At 41.8% G+C, this 21,220-nt stretch overlaps 1 non-coding gene and 1 pseudogene across 1 annotated transcript; both read right to left on the bottom strand.

The window, feature by feature from the left end:
• Window positions 1–14,938: 14,938 nt before the first annotated feature.
• Window positions 14,939–15,102, bottom strand: LOC124449898. Its single transcript, XR_006949663.1, has one exon. It is a non-coding gene; the product is annotated as a U1 spliceosomal RNA (small nuclear RNA).
• A 310-nt stretch (window positions 15,103–15,412) lies between these two features.
• Window positions 15,413–15,594, bottom strand: LOC124450113 (annotated as a pseudogene).
• Between the last annotated feature and the right edge of the window lie 5,626 nt (window positions 15,595–21,220).

The following is a 21,220-nucleotide window of genomic DNA, read 5'->3' as shown; positions in this document are numbered from 1 at the left end:
AATTCATGTGTTGTTACCGGTCCTTCGCATTTTCCTTTTGTCTGTTCCGTTACTTTGCTTTCCAATTGGTTTAGAAGTTTGTTCTGTGTGCTTTCTTCCGTGCTGGTGGTTTTGTATAGTTCTTTGTAATATTCATGTGCTTCCTTCAATATTCCTTCGGTGTCTTCTACTGTTCCTTTGTTTGTCTTCAATGCGTTTATCGTTGCCGCTTTTGCTTTTACTCTCCAGTCCAAGAAGTATTTTGTCGGCTTTTCTCCTTTTCAATCCACTTTGCCCTGCTTCTAGTTTTACTCCGTTTATTCTTTCTTGCATTATGTTTATAAGTTCATTTTCTATCTTTTCAGTCTTCTTATGGTCTGTGATCGTGGCTTGTTTGGCTTTAGTGAGTTCTTGTTGTAGCTTTTTCTCTTTTTGTCTGTTTGTTTTTGCTTTGTTCGTGCTATATCTTTTAGCTGCTTCTCTTATTTTTCGTTTCCCGTCTTCCCACCATTCTGCTGTTGTTTGGTACTCATCTTTCGTCTTCATCCATATATCTATAACTGTTAGCATTTGTTGTTTGAATCCTTCTTCCGTTAGTATTGTTGTATTCATTTTCCATATTCCTTCTCCTCTTGTGTTGTTATTCGTTAATCTTACTGTCAATATAACCACTGAATGATCGGACGTCGGGCAGGCTTCAATGTCGCTAGTACATAGTTGGGGTGTCTCGTAGTACCATCGATCTATTCTTGTGCGTAGCGTGAGGTCAGCTGTTGTCCATGTAAATTCTCTTTTGAGGGGGTGAAGGTTTCTCCACACATCCTTTAATTTGTATTGTTCTGTAATGTAGTGCAACTCTTTCATTCCCTGTTGTCCCGAGTTTGGGTTTCCTCCTGCTTTATCTTTTTGTGGCTCTTCTATACAATTAAAGTCGCCTCCGATAATGATATTCTCTCTCCCTGTGTTGTATTTGTCCATTGTAAGAGACTCTCACACATATTTTGCCATACATATGATGGAATTTCCTCGTTGAGCTTGTCAAAGACCGCTGTTTTCACTCCTGTTTTATTCCTAATGTCCTATCCTTGTCATCTCTCAGATCAACCAGTGTTCCGTAAAGTCCTAAGCATTTCTCCAAAATTTTTGTTCCCATGTCCAATGGATACCCAAAGACTTTCACAAATATTTGTCTCTGTCTTGAATATCCGTAAAAAGGCTTTCCTGCTGTTAATTAGTTTGTATTTCTTGTCTTCTATCTCTATTTCTTGGTTTTCATGTCTTATCCTTAAGCTTTCCGTTTCAAAAACTATAAACCATAATTTCTTACTCAGGCATTCAATTCCTTCAATTTCTCCTTTCCTTATTCCTGCGTTAATCAGCGATCTCAATATGTCCGCTCTGACTCCTAAAGGCACTTTTTTGTGCTAGATCATCGCTTATGATGTCCAGATTCAACTGCAAAGACCGAGGTCTTGCCATTACTTATTTCTAGGCTTCTAGAAGCTTGTCTAACAACTAAGACTTCTATAGGCTATATACTATAGAGCGCGTCTTAACTATTACGGTATTCGCACCTTTGCACTTCCACCTCTGCACTGCCAACCGTGCCAGACCTTCAACAAACCTGAACCTCTGAAAACCGCTTCTCTTTCGATCAAAACCTCAACACTTGATCTTATTTTGGGTGGGGACCGGGTAGGTTACGAAGTCGGGGTGTGCAATGACGACGAACCCTTACGTGCAAGACCGGTACACTCAGGGAGGCCGCTACAAGCGACGCAGATTGACAGAGGATGTGAACCTCTCCCCGCGGACAAAACCAACAGAGAAACGAAAAGACCGAGGATCTCTCGACGATACTAAGCTCCGCATAAATGCCAGAGCTTTGACAAAACGTCCGAAAAGGACGAGACGAGATATTGTAAAGGACAGCACGCTGCCCTTCCGCAATCTAGGCAACGTACGACGAACAGGCTATCCGGCAGTACAACCAATGAAGGCAACCCCCATCAGCACCGTCCAACAAGTTACCAAACGTCAAGACAAAAATTCCCTAGAAAAGGATACGGTGTTGTCTTCGTCGATGGTGCCAACCAAGCCGCGAAGCAACCATTCATCCTCGAATTTGGTCACCGCGAATCGGAAAGTCGACTTCGCCAACCGCAATACTGAGGAGGCATCGGGTGAGAGACGGTCGAACCTGCATCGATTGCGGTGAAGCCACAGATGGTGTCGGACAATGCCCAGAATGGCATTTACAGCAGCGGGGGTCTTCTTTGCTTCCGGAAATCCGAAGAGGATGGTGGAGATGGAAAGGGGAGTTGGTATGTTGGTAAGTTGGGAGTTGGAATGTTGCCTCGAGAAAAGAAGGTGTCCAAGTCTTGTTTAAAGATTTCCAGTATATAGTGTGCGAATAAGGTAGGCCAAGGAACAGTATATCTTGACAGCAGAAGACGGCGGAGCCAAATTGCCTGTAGAGATAAAATCTTGGTTGCAACATGGACCACCCCCAAACCCCCCCTAGGGCGAGGAGCAACAGCAGAGCTGCGTGCGATGGGTTCTTTACGCTTATTCCAAATAAAAGGGAATAGAATTTTATTAATAGAGTGCACCACGGTTTTGGGCATATCAAAAATTGTTGCTTGGTACCAGAAGATACTTAGGCCCAAGGTTTTGGCAAGTAGTGTTCGACCCTGCAGGGAAAGAGTACGTTTATTCCACGATGTAATTTTGATTTTAAATTTATGGATAAGTGAGTCCCAATCTGGTGATATATCCTTGCCCACACGACAGCCCAAGATAGTTAAGGATTCTGATGTCCATTTTAATGGGATTGGTAAGTCTGTCCTCGATTTCTAGGAACCAAACAGCAGACCTTCTGTTTATCGAGGTTGAGCTTTGTCCTGGTGGCATTTTTTCATGCACGACGGACTTGATTGTTTTAATGCCACCACTGTAGGGGGCAAGTGCCCTGGTGATGGCTTCGTCCGGGTTTTCCGTGCACCAAGAAGTCTTGATTTGAAAACGCCTGCATATGGCGGGCATTGTTGAAGGTCAAGCGATATCGTTCTGCTGAAATTTGAACGACCGCCTCGACAGTGGAAGACAAATCCCGTGTCTTCAGAAGATTTATCACGTCCTTGGCTCCCTTTTTGGGAAGAGGGCAGTCAGGGTGAAGAATAATATCGACCGTTCTCGATGCGTACCGTATCATGATGACAGTTTAATACTATTAAGTATTGTTATTCCGTTCACAAAATATTAACAAACGGGGGCGTATGAAAAATTAGCAATGCATGCAATCATGCATTCGATTCATACAAAAAAGAAATCAGACGTTAATGGCAGGAAAAAACGCCCAAAGCAGACAGTTTTTGGTCAAACAGACCAAATAATAGTAGAAAAAGTATAGAACACGCTTACACCAGTCGAAATATAATAACTAGTGCAAAAACACTCAGGATGTTAGCGTATCTTCAAACAAATACGCTACCACAAAAATATATAAACGCCGCTAAATATATAACGGCAAAGGCAAAATAACAAAGAATTCCTACAGTTCATACAAAAAAGAAATCAGACGTTACTTACAGCAGAAACCAAAAAGAATATAAATCACACGTGAAGTCTTGTAGCTTCACAAAACAAGTCGAGGAAGAAAGCTTCCCAAATAACAAAATGGCGATAAACGCATCGAAAAACAAGAACGAACACTGAAGGTGTCAGTAAGTGGCCAAACCACCCCCCGACTAGACCCTAGCAACAAGTAAAGAGGAAAGACCCCCTCCTGTTCGGTTGCCCCCTAATTGGGCCCCCTAATAAGGTACTCCCAGAAAACCAGATACAAAATACAAAAATTGACAAACAAGGAACGAACTCACAGTTTTGACGACGATATTGAATACGATTAACAAACACCAAACGATCACAACGCGCAGACTCGATAACAGCAAATCTCGACAGGTCACGGTGTCCGTTAGCAGCTACACTTGATCTTATTTTGGGTGGGGACCGGGTAGGTTACGAAGTCGGGGTGTGCAATGACGACAAACCCTTACGTGCAAGACCGGTATGCCCGACCAACCATGCATTCTCTTCACGGCGACCTTTCATTTGGATCCAAGTATGCACAAGGGATTGGTAGAACTTCGGGAGTTTCTTGATACGATAGGCAGGAATGGTTTCCCGCGAGAAAAAGGTATCCAGGTCTTGTTTAAAGACTTGTTGCACATGAAATGACAACAAGGAAGGCCAAGAAATACCATATTGCGAGAGCAAAAGACGTTTCAGCCAAATCGCTCGCAGGGAAAAAATTTTTGTACCAATATGTACAACCCCAAACCCCCCCGAAGGCGAGGAGCAACGGCAGAGCTGCGGGTAATAGGTTCTTTGGCTTGTTCCAAATAAAAGGGAACAAGATCTTGTTGATAGCATGAATAACCGTCTTTGGCATATCAAAAATTGTCGCTTGGTACCAAAAGATACTTAAACCCAAAGTGTTTGCAAGCAGGGTTCTACCCTGCAGAGACAGGGATCTCGAGGACCAAGATGTTGTTTTTTGTTTAAATTTCAGTACAAGCATGTCCCAATCCGGTAAAACGGAATTCCCAACCCGACATCCCAGAACAGTCAGAGAATTGGACGACCATTTTAAAGCAACGGGTAAGTCAGTCCTTGATACCCAAGAACCAAAAAGGAGACCTTCCGTCTTGTCAAGATTGAGCTTTCCGCCTGTGGCTCTGGAAAAACGATCACAAACCTTCAGCAAGGCAAGCAGCCTGGCATCGTCCATGACGAAGCAAGAAGTATCATCGGCGTATTGTAGGATTTTCACGGCATCGCCGTTGGGTAGCGGAAAACCGTGGATAGCATCCGATTCCTGAATCGCACGAGAAAGTGTTTCGGCAACCAGAATGTATAAAAGCGGGGAAAGGGGACAACCCTGCCGCACTCCCCGGGAAACAGAAAAAGGACCCCCGAGAGCACCGTTGATTAATATACGCGAATATAGGGTGGTGTACAGCAAACGAACCCACGTTCGGAAGGAAGGTCCGAAATTCATTGTAATTAAGACTTTTTCTAAAAAGTCCCAATCCACTCGATCAAACGCCTTTTCTTGGTCGAGTGATATCAAAGTTCCCCCAAGGTTAGATGAGTTTGCGTGGTCCAAGCAATGTTGCACCAAACGTACGATTTCTCCAGAAAAACGACCAGGAATACCACATGTTTGGCACGGTGAAACGATAGGGAGGACCTGGGCCAAGCGCCAGTAAGAACTTTTGAAAGTATCTTATAATCCGAACAGAGTAGAGTGATCGGACGCCAGTTCTTAGGTTCCATTTTGTCGCATTTTTTATAAAGCAGGGTTATGATACCTGTTCTTTGCTATAAAGGTAGCTTCCCGTTGCTAAACGAGGCATTGAGCACCGATACTAAGTCCGGGCCTAAAATATTCCAGAAAGTACGGTAAAACTCATAGGTGAGGCCATCCACTCCCGGAGACTTATTAGTGGAAAAGGAATTTAGGCAGCAGTACACTCCTCTAGGGTAACAGCTCCCTCACAAAGGGCTGCTTCCGTAGGGGACAGTTTGTGTATGATCCTGTCCAAGAAAAAAAGTTTGTTCTGCTGCATCCAAGTAAGCTGCAGAAAAAAGGGCAGTGTAAAACAGCATCCACACGTGCAATATGCCACGTAAGGTTCGCACTGTACGTCCAGAGACATCGTTAATTGCATGCATTAAATTGCGTACAGCGCGGGTTTTTTTACGCTGGAAAAAATATTTGGAGGAAATCTCCCCCTCAGCCCAACGTTCGCGAGCACGCAAACGCGCACCAGCTGCCTTGTGCCGGTAATGTTCGTATAATTCGTCCTCCACTTCTTTAATTTGTGCAGTCACATCTTCACCAGCGTCAAGACGTGACGATAAAAAATGAAGATGACTGCTGAGGTTTTTTATGAGTTTCCGTCTGTTTGGCTGCTACGTCAGTAGCAAAGTCCACAGTCAGTTGGCGGATTAGATTCTTGCCAACGTCCCACCACACTGGTAGTAAAGGGTAATGGATTTGTTCTTGTTTCCATTCTGTCCAAAACTCTTTTATTAATTTAAGATAGGCGGCATTATTTAATAAGGCTTTATTAAATTTCCAGCAGCCCCTCCCACGCTCCGGCGCGTCCGTAAGGGAAAAAGAAAGATAAACGTACGAGTGATCACTATGAAAATAAGGCAAGATAGAAACTTCCTTAACGCACGGTATAAAAGTCGATGACACCCAGAACATATCCAGTCGCGATCCAACTTGTCCCTGAGCGCGAGACCAGGTATACGACCGTTCTTCGGGATGGCGAGATCTCCATATATCTGTTAAATTAAGTTCGTGGGTAAGGTTGGCCAAGGTGTGTGGCCAATTATAAGCCCAAGGTGACGTTGGGTTGCAGCCAGTACGATCAATAAGGGGATCGACCACCGTATTAAAATCTCCTCCTATGATGGTAGGGAGAGAGACATCAAGCAGAGGGAGGATAGAATTAAAGAACTCGATGCCAGGGTTCTTTTGATTAGGACCGTAGAGGTTAACAAGCTGGAAGGATGTGGAGTGAAAAGAAAAATGGATAACTTGCAACCGACCCTGTGAGTCGGTTGAAGAAGAAAGAATGGAAAGAGAAGGGTGATAAAGAACGGCAACGCCCCGCGAACGGGTCGTGCCGGGAGAAGAAAGAACTTTGTACATTGACTTGTTGTTATCGTGGCGATTTTCATCGTCGATCCATCGTTCAAACCCGTTTGACTTGTGGCATGGGCAAGCACACGATCATGGGCGAGAAACAAGAAAGCCAGGAATATCATCGGACCTCTGTTGCGGATTGCGGAGAACCTGTCAGGTAATGATGAAGAAAAGTGAAAAATCAAAGGAAAGAAAGAAAGAAAAAAAGAAAAAGAAAAGAAAAAAGAAAAAAGAAAAAAGAAAAAGAAAAAAGGAAAAAAAAAAAAGAAAAAGAAAGAAAAGAAAAGGAAAAAGAAAGTGAAATATCAAAGGCCCCTGGAGAAACCTTGGCTTTATAATTCCTCACGTGCCACGCACCAGCAGACTCATTGTGGTACTCAGGTCGTTTGTCTTTCCTGAGTGAAAGTCGCACGGGGCGAGGAGCAGGCGAGTTGGGCAACTCCGCCTCCGAAACGGTAGCGAAGGAATCACCGTCATCGCTAGGATATTCATCTTCGCCAAGGTCTAGATAGTCGGCAGGGTCCATCTGGGCCTCTTCCGAATGTTGTGACTCATTGTGGTCACCAGTATCATCATCTTCGTCATTGTCATCATTATCATCATGTTCATCATTAGCATCATTATCATTATCATCATTATCATCATCATTATCGTCATTGTCATCATTGCTATCCACGTTCGTGTTCGTGTGTGTCTCGTTGTCCATGTCCGTTTCCTCATTGTCATCATCATCATCTTCATCAGTGTCCGCAGGTAGGGGCACAGTTTCAGGTGGGGATTCCGTGGTTACGGGATCATCCGCGTCACCAACAGCTGCGTCGTCAGGCGTCGCACGTTTCTCCTCGGGTTGTGGTGAAGTAACCGGAGAATGGCGTCTTTTCCCACGTCGTCGAACGGGCTTGAAGGGTGTGTAGGAGGGGACTCCGATGGAGAAGACTCCATATCGACAGTGCAACCCCTCCCAGAAAGGGCAGGCAAGGCAGAAGAGGCAGATTCCGGAGCGTCGGAAACGCAGGCAGGAGCTGACTGGGCACCACTATTATTATTAGATAATAAGGGAGTGGATGACCCGGTTCTCTCGGAGGTATTAGAAGATAAGGCGTTGCTCCTTGCAACCGCGGCATACGATCGCGAAGGAGCAGCGGGTATAGCAGACTCGGTGTTATTATTGCTACTAATAGTAGCATTATCCTCGTTGGGATTATTGTTATTATAACGAGCTAAAGCAGCTCGATAAGACGGACAGTCAGCGATGATGTGTCCCTCTTTGTGGCACTTGAAGCATACAGGCTTTTGGCCACTGTATTTAACCACACACCAATGTCCGGCTATGTGGAGGCGAGCGGGGATGTTTGCCACGATCTTCATGAGCACGTTGTGCTCACCAGTATATATTTTTTCATGCAGCACCGACTTGATGGTTTTAATGCCGCCACTGTTTTAATGTCTGGGATGCCGTATGAAAGACGGGAAATATAAACCCAAGTAAATGGGGAAACTGATCGAAACTCCACAGGTTTGCCGTGTACCAAAAAGTCCTGATTTGAGAACGCCTGCATTTGGCGAGCGTTATTAAAAGTCAGGCGATATCTCTCTGGTGATATCTGTACGACAGCTTCGACTGTAGAAGACAATTCCCGTGTCTTCAAGAGGTTTATGACATCCTTGGCACCCTTTTTGGGAAGGGGCAGTCAGGATGCAGTATGATATCGACGGTTCTTGATGCGTACAGTATCATTGTTCAAGTTTAATATTATAAGGTGTTGTTATTCCGTTCACAAAATATTAGTAAACGGGGGCGTATGAAAAGATTAGCAATGCATGCAATCATGCATTCAATAATACAAGCAAAAAATCAGACGTTTATGGCAGAAAAAAACGCCCAAAGCAAAAAAGTCTTCGGTCAAGCAGACCAAATAATAGCAGAAAAAGGATAGAACACGCTTACACCAGTCGAAATATAACAACTAGTGCAAAAAACACTCAGGATATTAGCGTATCTTCAAGCAAAAGCGCTCGACTACGCCCACGAATAATATATGGACGCCGCGTAAAAATACAACGGCAAAGGCAAAATAGTAAGAAAAGTCTACAGTTAAATATGAAATTCACCGTAGAACAAGAAAGGCAGAAGGCAGAATACACTAGTCTAAACAAACTAGGAAAAAACAAGGCAAAATAGGCAGAAACGAAGCAAACAAACAACGTGCTTCGCGAAAAGTATAATAACTCGAACGGCAAAGGTCCGAGCAAATCAAACGATAGATTAAGCAAAGCTGAATACCAGCAATCAGCGTTAAGACAGAAATAATATGATAGTAAGTTCGAGCAAGAAGTTATAAAACAACGCCCGATCAAAGTACAAACGACCTTCGATAAACGATCGTTCCGTATAGCAAAATAAACGTTCGAGCAAATATATAAACTCGAAAGCACACAGTGAATAACAGTTCCAACTTATAGCAGGAACAAAATAGAATATATATCGAACGTGAAGTCGTATAGGTTCACGAAAAAAAGTTGGGGAAGAAAGCTTCCCGATAACAAGATGGCGATAAACACACGAAAACAAGAACGAACACTGAAGGTGTCAGAAAGTGGCCAAACCACCCCCCGACTAGACCCTAGCAACAAGAAAAGAGGAAAGACCCCCTCCTGTTCGGTTGCCCCCTAAATGGGCCCCCTAATAAGGAACTGCCAGAAAACAGATACAAAATATAACAATTTACAAACAAGGAACGAACTCACAGTTTTGAAGACGATATTGAATACGATTAACAAACACCAAACGATCACAACGCGCAGACTCGATAACAGCAAATCTCGACAGGTCACCGTGTCCGTCAGCAGCTACACTTGATCTTAGGCAAAAGGCCGAGAAGCGATACAGAAGAAGACCTTTCGCCATTTTTTCACTCTACAGGTTGCATGAGAAACACACGGTTCTATTGTATCTTTTCGCGTAGAAATCGATTAGATTAAATGATTAAAAGGCTTTTATTATTCATCTTCAGATTAAAAAGTACGATGAATTTACATTGATGTTTTATATATTTATCATACTATACTAAGAATTACATGTTAACTTTATTATATATATTTACAAGATCTAGCAATAAAAGATTGTTTATGACGTTTGGTCCGGGATAAAATACTATAAGTTTTGCTTTTACGCAACTCGTGCGAATTTTCTTTCGGATAAGGTACTAAAATTTGCATGGATGATCAGGTTCCTCTAATCCTTTTGATCTCTTGGGCAGTTGCTAATTCACGTCTGCTTTTCAAAGAGGGCAAGTAGTTTTATCTAGTTGTAAAATTTTAAACTTCTTCTTTGCACGTTCAATTTCTTGCTGTAAAAAATGTGGAAGTCCTGCCCAGACTGCCGATGCATACTCTAATACTGGTCTTATTTTTGATGTATATGTTAATAATCCAACATCTGAAGGTAATTGAGACTTCCTACAAAGTCGAAGATGATATAGTCTCTTATTTGCCTTGCCTGTAATTTGGTGTACATATTCATTCCATTTAAGATCATTTTGACATGTTACGCCAAGAAGTTTGAAATTAGTAACTCTTTCTATTTCTTCTTCTCCAATAAATAGGGAGGGTGGTTCTTGTATTGAGTCCGTAAAGCATATCCACATATCCTTTGTTTTTTTCGGATTCAGAGCCATTCTGTTATTATCAGCCCATTTCCGTAATTCGTCGATTACTTTTTGCATGGAACTGCATTCACCTCTTTCGACAATCTGGTTCTGAGTGCAATCATCCGCATATTTACATGTATTAGCATCTATTTCTTTAGGAATATTATCCTCTAAATCATTTATATATACATTAAAGAGTACTGGTGATATTACAGCGCCTTGTGGCACGCCCAAAGGGCAATGTTGGATTGATGACATGGCTCCTTGTAGGTTGACTTGTTGCGTTCTTCCTGTCAAAAAACTTCGAATCCATTGCCAGAAAGACTTATTAATTTCCATAGATGCTAATTTTTGTAGTAATATATTGTGATTCACCATGTCAAACGCCTTTCGAAAATCTATAAATAATACGTGAACTCCCTTTCTACCTAATTGAGAATTATCTGTTGCATTATACCAATTTTGTGTCATAGATATTAGAGCAGATACAGTAGATCGTCTATGAGTAAAGGCATGTTGGTTACTCTTTATTTTGAAATCTGATTTATTCAAATGGAGTTGAAGTTTGTCTATTACTTTAGCCATTTGAGGAAGGACAGATATAGGTCTGAAGTCATTTTCAACATTGCTTGGATTATTAACTTTAGCAACTGGAGTTATTAGTGCATGTTTATATTGGCTGGGGTACTTGCATTGTTTTATACTTGTGGTTACTATATTGTGTACGACTGGTGCAAGATCTTCGCAAAAACGTTTAAGTATCCATGCCGGAATTTTGTCATCTCCTGTTGCTTTTCTGGGATTTAGGTGCTGTAGACAACTCTTGACCTGTCCAATAGATGGTAAAGGAGGTTTGATATCCTTAAGCGTTTGGTTGATCAAGTTATCTTCAATTTCGTAGTTGGGTAATTGGTTTAACCAAGGTTTTGTAAAGACTTGTTGTAATTTTTCAGCTAGTTCCAGTACATTTTCATCATAGACATTTCTTTTTACATTATTCCCGTTATTAATTCCCAACATTAAGAAGATTGATTTATACCATTTTTTAGGGTTAGTCGTACGAAAGTCTTTTGCTTTTCGTTTGTAATATGAAATTTTGGCGTTGTTTATAAGTTTTGAGACATGAGAACATAGTTTTTCATAACGTGCTTGATTATTACATGAGAAAGCACGTTGTCTGGCTTTGATGTTTGATTTTATAAAGCTTGTCATCCAAGGTTTATCTGAAGTATGCATTCGAACTGTTTTTTCAGGAATAGTTTCATCCATAATACTAAGCATCGTCGAGGTAAAAGCATTTACTTTTTCATCTACATCTTCTACATTAAAGACCTCCGACCAATCTTCAAGAATAAGTTTTGTGCATAAGACATTTACTTTTCCAGGTGTTAAGAGTCTTACCCTTCTGGGAATTGTTGGTGTTTTTTCTTTCTGTTTTGGCACTAATAGAAGGCATTGGTGATCAGAACGTCCCAATGGTGGTAGATGCTGTGTTGGTTTATACATATCTCGCATATTTGTCAAGACTTGGTCCAAAACGTTTTTTCCTCTGGTTGGGTATAGGATAGATTTTTTTAAATTGAAACAATTACATAGATTAGTCAAGTTTAATTTATTGAAGTCTCCAGCAACTATAATTGCAGAGGATGGACGTTCACATAGCAACTGATCTAAATTTTTGATGAGATATTCAATCATATCATGTTCTTTTTCAGCACTTTGTCCAGGTGGATAATAAATAATGACAATAATAATTGCACTAAATGGGCGAGGCGTTCTTGTTGGTTTAAGTACTAACCATAGCACCTCTTTATCATTGTCTTCATCAAATAACTTACGACTAACAGGTATACTTTGATGTACATAAGTAAGTACTCCTCCACCAAGGGTGGGTCTGTCTTTGCGAAATATTTTGTATTCATCATGAATCGATATTGCTGTGTCTGGTATATTTGGAGAAAGCCAGGATTCTGTAATCAGTACAACTTCAGGACCATTATTCATGACGACTCCATGTAGTTCATCAATTTTATTAGTTATATGACATGCATTTGTGAGCATGATTGTTGGGAGAAAGGTTTTGACTGGATCATTACTATTAGTTTTAATTTCTATACAGTTGCATTTGCCATAATTCGTATTGTATCCCTTATTTACTTTAATATGTTTGATTGGTTTTCTCTGGGTTATACGAACGTCAATGGAGAAGATGTTATCATTGGTTGTGTAGTCTGATGCGATTAAACCACGATGCATTCGATCCATTTTCCTCCCCAGCTTAGCCCCGAAACCAGTCCTATACTGAGAACAAACGTCAACATGCGGTTCAACAGTAGTTATTTTTCGTTCAGTGTTTGATGAACAAAGTGTAGGTATGTTAGCCATTCTTTTGCTTTGTTCATCCTTTTGCAAGATGTCTGATAATCGTACTTCAAAAAAGCTTGTTTGCGAAGATCTTGGTGATGTGAGTGTGTTCGGGGATGATGGTAATACCGAAAAGGGGTACTCTTATGATAAAAATTGTTTTTCTTTGTACTTTTAGAAGGTGTTTGAGATGGTGGATATTTAGTGGCGTTAAATTTGACTTTATATTTACCATCCTTTGAGTTGTTTTGCTTTGAGTTTTGGAAAACAGTAGTAGGACTCAGCAGTTGCTCGGTGTTAATTGCTGTAAGCGATGTTAAATTTTGTTTTTGATCAGAAAGGACTTCATGAGTTGTATCAACTGGGTTTGATGACTTCTGTTCGAGATGGATAGTAGCAGCAGAGTTGTTTATTTGGAGTTGTTCCATGCTAGCATGATTTGCAGTATACTTGACATGTTGTTTTTCACGATATTTAGTCATTTGCATTGAAAACTTGTCATTGAAATTTTGTTTGTTATTAATTGTAGTATTATTTTGTAGGGTAACGGAACAGTTTTTCGCCTTGGTGTAATTATTTTTGTGTTTGGCACGATATATTTCTAGTTGATCATCAAGAGAGTTAAGCGATTGTGATGGAACAAAATTATTGCAAATTTTAAATTCATGTCTATTGTTTCTAGTTTCAATAGCTCGATCAGTCTTTTTGTTTTCAAATCCCTTTTTTAACATTAATACATCCGTTCGAAGCTCTTTAATTTCCAACTCAAGTTTGATATTTTTATCCTTTTGTACTTGCAACTCTGTTTGCAATGCCCTTATATCATCTATGAGAATTTGAGCCTTTGCTTCGGGGGGGAAAGATTGGGTATTTTCCAAAGTTTGAAGTGCATCGACTCGGCTTTGAAGAATTTCGATATCAAGTTTAATATCTTCGACACACTCTTTAATGTTAACATTCGACGATAGAGGTGTCATTTCACCTGAGGCTTGGGAAGGAATACGTTGTAAACATCTACAACATACCTTTGAATTAGCTTTAAATTCCTCCAAAGTTGCAGATACACACATTTGAATGAGACAATATCTTAGTTGATTACCGCTTTCTCCTTGAAACATCAATGTATTCTGTCTACCACAGTACCAAGTACAAACCAGATCATTGCTTGAACCGACAAACTTTCTTGAACTACCTCCCGGTGATGACCATTTACCTCGTTGATCAAGGCCATTTTCGAAAAAATCTTGCAGTGTTTTTAAGCAAACTTGCCATTTCAACCGCTTTCCATCATAAGCAATACATTTAGAAGTTTTAAAACTATAAATTCTTTCTATATCACAATTAAGATTACATTGATCGCGAGATAATAAAACACAACCTTCCGCCATGTTCGCTCAGATTAGCGCAACAAATGAAAAAAATCATGCAACAAATGAAAAAAATCAACCAGTACGGATAACGAAGGAATCATCCTTTACTACAATCGTCATGTCAAGCGTTCTTTCTAATCCAATGTACACCTGTTCGTAAAGAAGAACATGTTTCAAAATTCGCGCATAATGCCGCGAAATTCGATCTTTTCATATGACGTAAGAAACGCGCGATGTCTGTCGCGAACTTGCTGCAGACGTGCTTTCTCATTGTAAAACAAACGCTTTGTGCTGGTGGGGGATAATGATTCGCATTGTATGCAAGTGCTGCAATGTCAACAAGGTCATGCTTCATGAAATCGGCAGACAAGCAGCTCAATGAACGAATTTTACACTACGAGCCGTTAAATGTCAGTGATACATAGAAATAATTACTATAAAAAGCTAAACAAACGTACGACTAAATAAGAAAAACGTTCGCAATGCAATATCATCACTGTTAACGTCGACGATACATATTATAATTTGTATACTTTCATAATGTATATGCCGTCAAAATATACACACACGCCGGCCGTTTACGTCGTTGTTAAATACAAGTAATTTATTCTTGCTAATAGCTGATATAAATTTCTCCTGCATCTCGCTATGCATTTTGGGATAGGTCAGTAAAAAATTTGGCAGCATGCAACCTAACCCCGAACGAACAACGAATTTATATATGTCCCAAAGCGTGGCATACAATTGACGGACGAAAGGCCCTCTTCTCTCTATTGTGTTCTATTGTGTTTTATTGTGTTCTATATTATTTGTTCTTTTTCTCCGCTTCTTCCTCCCATCGTGCGAAACGAAGGGGACGAGCGCGAACGCAGGTCCCCACTACCAGAAATTATACGCTCGAGTTACCCACGTTAGGGGTAATCGCAGGAGTCAACCCAGTCGAAGTGCAATGAAAGGGCCTCATCCTGAGAGGACCTCCTAGCTGATCAAGGTGCCTCTCGCGTCAGGTAAGTATGCTCGAACGACGCACGGCGAGCATACTTTGTACGCGAACGTACGCTCGGTGCGACACGGTTGCACCCCTCCTTTACTTTTCACTACTTTTGCACTTGCAACTTACCGTCTGACGGCCTTTATTGTCTTCCTTTCCGACGACGACGACGTCTTTTCGTCTTTCGCCGACTCTGTCGAAAAGAGACGTATGTTAGTTAGTTAGTTAGTTAGTTAGTTACAGACAAAATAAATTCGCTTAGCTATTTGATTTGCTGGCTGTTTTGTTTGTTTTTTTTCTTTTGTTTAAAGTAAATGTGTTTCCCTTCCGCGAAGGGAAATGGGCCGAACTCGGAGGTAGTGCAATACCGAGACAACCCGTGGCCAGGGCGAAGCAAGCTCCAATCCCATGGCCGATATCCAAAAATCAGTTTAATATAAGAGTCGGGCATTGCCCGACATATCAGATATTAAGCTGATAAGAACAGATCGTTAAAATTTATTCATGAAAAGCAGATAATTATTTACAAAGTATTAGTTGTTACTATTAAAGCAAGTTATATACAGAACTGATCATGCGTGAATATATAATGATAACGAAGTTAATAAACTTGGTAAGAATGAAAGAAATAAAGCAGGTGCAGAGAAGTAAGGTAAGTTATCATGGATGGGATGAGGTAAGTAACGGGTAGGTTGTGGGGCATGAGCTAGTTACATTAGGGGGGTAGGGATGAAATTAGTAGGATGTGACTTTTACGCACTGGGGGTTGGTATAGGGTTAGAGATGTTTTTGACTATTTACAAATGTATATATATATATATATTAACAGTTTATTATTTGTCTTTTAAAAGAGTTTGTAGTTTCGTCTCACCATGGAGACGAGCTGCCAATATGTTTGTAATAAATGTCCGCGGATCCCTGAATAGCGTCCGTACAACAAAGCTTCCTGAACAGGGATTTGTAGGATTTTGACATCCGTAGAGCTTTCATGACTTTTTCGTTGTTAGGATGCCAAGTTCCGAGTGCACCGACAACGAAGGCAAATAGATCGCATTGGGAGCCTTTCTGACGGTAGTAGTGAACGACATTTTGGTATTTTTGAAGTTTATCGTGCTCAGCGTTTACGAGAGCGTCTTCACCGTTTTCAAATGGGCAGGTAACGTCTATAATTGTTACCTTGTTGTCTTCCGTTATGACAATATCTGGGCGACATTGGCTCTCTAGACCGGGGATAGTTTTGTCAAGTTCTACTTCGCCATATCTTATCGAGTTAGCGAGTCTATCAACTAGCTTGTTGTGTCGCTTTCTAATGTCGACCATGTTGGCATCGCAGTGACAGAGGACATGTGGTAAGGTTTCCGCCTGGTCCTTACATACACGGCAAGAAGGACAACAGTCAGACCAACGAGCTTTATTTTGGTTTGTTGGAACGACGTTGAGTCTTGCACGGTGAATGAATCTCCAGTCACGGAAACGCAAATTTAATCCGGTGTAGTGCCACGATGAGTTGTTGGCGTGTGGATCTTGGATCATTGATCGAGCAACTTTGCCTTGGTCAGGTAAAGTAGTTACCTCCGTAGCTTCGGCATCTTGTAGGGCTCTGTGAAGGAAAGAAGAAGCGGCTTTTGCTGGACAGGGACCTTTGCCGTTGATGGATATAGTCGGCGGGCCTGCAGGAGGTACTTTAAAGGTGACATTTAGTCTCCTGCATGCAGATCGTGTCCTTGTCCATAGCGAGTGTGTTCTATACCTGATTTTATCCGGGTGAAAATTCCCTGTCATTGAACCCGATAAGAAGTCTTGCGTTAATGAAGGAGACGGGTTCGTCTGGGCGGCAAAAGCGACAGTTCGGGCAAGTTCTCCTCTGGCTACACCAGACACGAATTTATCATCAGAGGCTAGCATTTTCATGGCTTGGACTATTGTCTGGACGTCTGCCTCTGTTCTTGGATCTTGGAAACCAAGGCCGCCGACTGACTTGGAAGCAAAGATTATGTGTGATGTAGCTCGTTGCGGGAGATGGCAAATGTTCCTTATGGTTTCAATAAGTTTTCTCCGATAATCGGCTAGTGCAGATTTGTTCGGTTCACCCGCACGGAGGGCGAAGGTGAGAGCAGGTTGAATAAACGTACGAATCATATCTAACTTTTGCCATGGTGCAAGTAGAGATTTCTGAATGCGATCTAAGTCGGTACAGATTTGTCCTACGATGGTATCGATGGAGTTTACGTCTCGGAGCATGCCGATCGGCACACCAAGGTAGCGATAGTGGTCGTGTTCCAATAGAGCTGGCATCGAGTTCCCTTGAATGTTGTACCGGGTGGGTTGAATGTTATCGTCCCCTCTCCTCCCGTATGTGAGGCTGATGGATGCACATTTATCAGGGCGGAAAGTAAGGCCTAGTATGTTCGCTGTATCTCCTGCCGTTGATAGAAGAGACTGTAGCTTATTTTCGGTTTTGGCAATTAATACGAGATCGTCAGCGTAGGCTAAAACTGAGATGTCATTGTTATAGTGCTTGACTGGCCCAATAGTTGCGCCGGTGGAAGCAGTTGCACGGATTATAACTTCGATGCAAAGGTTAAAAATTATCGGAGATAGAGGGCAGCCTTGTTTAACACCTGCAAGGATTGGAATTTGTGATGTAAGACCACTTGTTGTTGAGACTTCCGTTGAGGCGTCAGTGTATATGTTTTGGATGAGGTTGACTATGGAGGAAGGTATGCCCAGGTGTGAGAGAGTTGTTGTGATGACTGAGTGGGGAACACTTCCGAAGGCGTTCTTTAAGTCTAACCATGAGACAAATAAATTTTTCTGGTGACGTTTAGCATCCAAAACGAGGGATTGTAGAATGAAGGTGTGTTCATAACATCCCTCGCATGGCCTAGCGCTTTTGGGCAGGAGATAGTATGTTGTTCTCAATTGAGAATGAGACTATACGGTTTGCTATGACACTCGTGAATAGTTTATATATACAACTCATCATGGCAATCGGGCGAAAATTTGAGATATTGCTGGCGTCACCTTTTTTATGAATCAATATTGTCTTAGAAGCTTTCCATGTGGCCGGTACATCGTCAGCATGCAAGCAGCGGTTGAAAATTTTGACAAGGATTTTACCTTTGGGATCTACGAGCCTCAGGTGGCGATATTCTATACGATCGGCACCAGGGGACGAGTTTGAAAGGGCGCGTAGTTTTTTCTCTATTTCTTCAGACGTGATGTCATCATCTAATGTGTTGTCAATGGGGCCCGAGGGAACAAACTCAGATAGTTTCTCTTGTAGTAGGTTAGAGTTCACGCTTTTTTCCGAGAATGCCTCACGAAAGAAAGAGTCGGCAGCGTCTACGCTTCCTGAGTACGGTGGTTTGTTGTCGGTGATTACTTTCCGTGCTGCTCTCTTTTTTGAGATCCTATAGAGGGTTTGAATTCTTCGTGCTTCGCGTGGGTTGTACTGCAGTGGCTGTCGGTTAACGTTTATAGGGCGATTGGATGGTCTAGTAGTATCACGGGCCTTAGGGATGTTATTGGTCAAGTTTCCGTTATTCTTACAATAGTTCCAAAGCTCCTCTGTAAATTCATTACAGTCATTGGTGAATTGTGACCAGTCCGAGTCCCTGGTGAATGTTTCTGACCATTTTGTTGTTAATGATAGGAGAGCATCGTCGGCCTGGTTTGGTGTTGTGGGTGTGTCTGAGTGGTGTAAGACATTGTTGTGTCTGGTGTTGTCAGGTTGTGAAGCCGGTGGCGTGGTGGGCTGAAGGTGAGATTCGTGAAGAGATGAGGTGGGAGAAGTGTCTTGAGAGGTTGTGTTATCTTCTGTTGTGTCTGTGTAAGAGTCGTCTGCATCTGTTACCCGTGGTGTATCGTTGAGTGGTGGAAGGTTGTGTCCGTTTGGGGAGTCAGAAGTTGTATTATCATATGTATTGTTACTTGGTATAGTGTCGTTTTGGGTAAGGAGTAAAGTATGTTGTACAGTGTCGTTTTGTGTAGGAGGTAGAGATTGTTGTACAGTGGAAGGAGGAGATGTTATTTCTGGCATAGGTTGTATTTGGTCGGGAAGTAAGCTAGGCAGTGATTCAGTGATAGAGGTGGGTAGTCTTGGAGACTCGGGTTGTGGGGTTGTTGATAGTTGTTTGTGTGGTGTTGATTTGGACTTGGTGTTGTTGGTTTTTTGTTGTTTTGATGTCGTGGAAGGCCTTGGTGAGAGTTGGGTGAATGTCGATGAGTGTCTGTTGGCACGTGTGTTTCTTTCAGGCCTCAATTGTCTCGATATGGGTGGTGTGGGATGGCTGATGGATGGTGGTGTGGTCTGAGGTGACTCATTATGAATTGAAGTATGAGTTGAAGTGCTTATTTGTGAATCGTGGTAGTCCACAAATGATATAATGGGTTCAACGGGTGGTGGGTTAAGCGTGAATGTGGATGGAAGTTTGTGTGATCGTTTCAGGTGGACTCCCGCGCCTTTTGTGGAGTCAAAAGGGGTGTCACATATGGTGCATATACATGATGTATTCAGAGGTATTTGGGGGTGTGATGTGAGGCAATGTCTGCGGAAGTTAGCTAGTGAGCCTATAATTGTGCCGCAGATACAACAGTAAAACGATTTCCCTTTGGGGTACTCTGCAACCACATTAATTGACTTAATGTTATCGTCAATACAGCGTGGGTGTTTTTTGACACGGTGTAAGCTGAGTCTACTCTGTACATGTGTTACAAAATCGCAGTCGTTACAGTGGAGCAATTGTGAACAATTATCCGTTGAGTTCGAGTCCGAGTTGTCCATCATTTGTTCTTAGTTGCGGGGCTTTGCCGTTGTGAGCTATTGGGACATATCGCGTCGTCTGTTGATGGGGTCGACGATGTTTGATAGAGTTGTTGTTTTAAGTGTAAAACGTGTGGCAGGATATATTAAGGGAGATCCTTGTGTATCTTAGACGGTATAGTTGATTGGCTGTTACTAAGCAGCTTAAGCGATTGTAGACTAGGATGGGGAATTCCCTGATGGTTTTTGCATCGGTTATATGCAAATTTCAGATTAAACAGCCGTCACCGTAGCAACCGATATACAAGGTGCAACGGTCTTTTCCCTTCAGTTCTGCTATGATGCTGCAATAAAACGACAATAATCTCCGCTTTTATACTTCAGAGAGGATCTTGGTTAACGCTATGATGGCCCAATGAGCAGGATATAAGGTAAAAATTATATATGTTCCATTATATCTTGAGGAAAAACGGCGATTCCGTTTATAGCGCACTATATTTCAAATTCTGACGTTGAGAAGGTGTATTCACGCAACAAATAGAAAAACGTTGATTCTCCAAAAGTATAGTACATATAGTTACCAAACTTTCCAAATATGTTGAGAAATTGCCAAGGAATCTTCTTATATAAATTCCCAGCCGTGAGACTTTAGGATAACTCCGAAAACTTGATCGTAGTAATTCCCGTTGATTGAATAAATTAAAATCTGCTGTCACTCCAAACTTCGTGATAAAAAACCAAAATTTCTTCGTTGATACGTTGTCCAGAGGAAAAATGAATATTATAACAAGAAAGTTGACAACTTTATCTATATTTTGATATCAAAATTATTACGAAAATGTAGAGTTTAACTACAAAATTTTCCAAAAAACCTAGAGCGAAAAATTGTGCGTACCGGGCGTACTGATACTACACTTGATCTTATTTTGGGTGGGGACCGGGTAGGTTACGAAGTCGGGGGTGCAATGACTACGAACCCTTACGTGCAAGACCGGTACACTCAGGGAGGCCGCTACCAGCGACGCAGATCGACAGAGGTTGTGAACCTCTCCCCCGCGGACAAAACCGACAGAGAACAAAAGAGGAAAGATCGAGGATCTTTCGACGATACTAAGCCCCGGCATAAATGCCAGAGCTTTGACAAAACGAACGAAAAAGACGAAACGAGATAGCGAAAAAGGACAGCAAGCTGCCCCCACGCAATCGACGCAACGTACGACGAACGGGCTATCCGGCAGTACAACCAATGAAGGGGACCCCCATCAGCACCTGTCCAACAAATCACCAACATTCAAGACAAAAATTCCTTGGAAAAGGATACCGTGTTGTCTTCAGCGATGGTGCCAACTAAGCCGCGAAGCAACCACTCATCTTCGA

The sequence above is a fragment of the Xenia sp. Carnegie-2017 genome, unplaced genomic scaffold, assembly GCF_021976095.1.
Source record: "Xenia sp. Carnegie-2017 unplaced genomic scaffold, XeniaSp_v1 HiC_scaffold_23, whole genome shotgun sequence".
NCBI classification, from domain to species: domain Eukaryota; kingdom Metazoa; phylum Cnidaria; class Anthozoa; order Malacalcyonacea; family Xeniidae; genus Xenia; species Xenia sp. Carnegie-2017.
The sequence above is the reverse complement of the archived record's forward strand: the minus strand, read 5'-3'. Positions and strand labels throughout refer to the sequence as shown.